The sequence below is a fragment of the Desmodus rotundus genome, unplaced genomic scaffold (genome assembly GCF_022682495.2).
Source record: "Desmodus rotundus isolate HL8 unplaced genomic scaffold, HLdesRot8A.1 manual_scaffold_16, whole genome shotgun sequence".
Classification (NCBI taxonomy): Eukaryota; Metazoa; Chordata; class Mammalia; order Chiroptera; family Phyllostomidae; genus Desmodus; species Desmodus rotundus.
In genome coordinates, this window is record NW_026527214.1 from 982,346 (window position 1) to 984,504 (window position 2,159).

Consider the following 2,159-nt stretch of genomic DNA (forward strand, 5'->3'; position numbering starts at 1 on the left):
CGGGACTGCCTTCATCACAGTCTCGTGATGCAGCTTTGAATAATTTTGTATCTCTTTGAGCCTCAAGTTTCTGATTGGCAAAATAAAATAAATTATACTTCGTCCAAGAAATGGTTTTGAAGTCTCAGTGAGAAAATGTTATTTGGAAACAGTAACTATCCACCCAATAATTCTAGGCTTTATGGAAATAGTAATAAATATTTCCTCCCTCAACAAATTGCAGTACCATTGGAAAGACACTAGAGTCACCTCTGGCGAAGACACAGGCATACGTAGATGCCCTTTCCCTCCTCACACAGCCAAAACAAGGAGAGCAATGAATTTAAAAACAAAAACCAGCCAGAAACTGGCAGAAAATGGAACTGGATGAGAGTCCAACAACCAAGGAGTTACAGACTAAACATTCACACAGACCAGTAGGAGGGGTAGAAGCGGCAAGTAGGGGTGGAGAGGACTCGCAGCAGGAAGGTGGCTGGAGAACTGGGACGGGAGAGGCGGCCCTGGCAGACAGGTGGCTGGTGGACCAGGCAAGGCAGCAGCTCCAGAGCGAGGGGTAGCATATTTGCTAGCAGATCAATGGAGATGAACAACGGTGGAGCGAAATGGACGACGCAAGCCAGGGCTCCAGCGCAGCTAAATAAAACCTCAAACCTCTGCTTGGAAACACCTGAGGGGTTTGCAGCAGCACAGAACACTCTCAGCCTCACAGGAGAGTTCCTTGGAGAGACACACAGAGTCTGAGAACGTATACAAAACCACTCCCCTGAGAATCAGCTTCACATGGGACTGTTTTGATTGTGGGTAGTAGGGGAAGTGAGTGAAAGCCAGCAGAGAGCTAGGCAAGCAGCATCGTTCCCTGTCACACCCCTCCCCAAAATACGGCTCACAGCACGGCCAGGTGGGCTGCCCTAATGAAACCCTAAGGCTCTGCCCATTACCACATAAGAGGCACTCTGAAACAAACAACCAAAAACACATGGCCCAAATGAAAGAAGAGATCAAAGCTCCGACAAAAATGCAGCTAAGTGATGAAGGGTTAGCCAACCTACCAGAGGCACAGTTCCAAATGCTGGTCGTTGTGATGCTCAGCAATTGGCTGAGTATGGTCACAACATAGAGGAACAAGTGCAGCCTAGGAAAAGTGAAATAGAGGAACATGTTCAGGGAACCAACACGGACGGGAAGGAAAGCGGGACTGAGATGAACAGTTTGGAGCAGAAGGAAGAAAAACACATTCAACCAGAACAGAATGAAGAAACAACGATTCAAATCATTGAGGAGAGTCTTAGGAACCTCCAGGGTAATTCTAAGTGGTCCAACATCCAAATCATAGTGGTGGCAGGAGGACAAGAGGAAGAACAAGAAATGGAGACATTCTTTGAAAAGTGAATGAAGGACAACTTCCCCTATCTGGCACAAGAAACAGCCTTCCAGGAAGTCCAGGAAGCCCAGAGAGTCCCAAGGCAGTTGGACCCAAAGAGGAACAACCAAGGCACAGCACAATTACATTGCCCGAGATTAAAGATAAGGAGAGAATCTGAGAAGCTGCAAGAGATAAGGAGACAGTTACCTACAAAGGAATTCCCAAAAGATTGTCAGCTGATTTCTCAACAGAAACATTGGAGGCAAGAAAGGGCTGGGAAGAAGTATCCCAAGTGATGAAATGCAAGGAACTCCATCCAAGATTGTTCTATCCAGCAAAGCTGTCTTTTCGAACGCTCGGGCAGATAAAGTGCTGCCCAGACAAGTTCAATTTAAAGGAGTTCATCATCTCCAAGCCCTTATTATATGAAAAGATACAGAAAGTTGCCTAAGCAAAAAGAAGGTAAAAAAAAAAAAATGCGAATAAAATGGCAGCAAAGTCACATCTATCAACAACCTAACCTTAAAAGCAAAAATAAAAACACACTACGCAGAGAATTCCAACAGGAACTGAATGGCAGAAATGGAGGTAATATGGAGGGTTATTAGCGGGAGGGGGTGGACCGACAACGGGGGAAAAGGTACAGGGAATAAGAAACATTAATGATAGGAGCAAAATAGACCGGAGGAGGTAAGGGTGGTATAGGATGAGGAATGGGAATGACATTATTGATACAGGAAAACAAAGGCAGCGATGACACAATACCCCTGGTTATTTTTCTTCTATGACTGTGTTC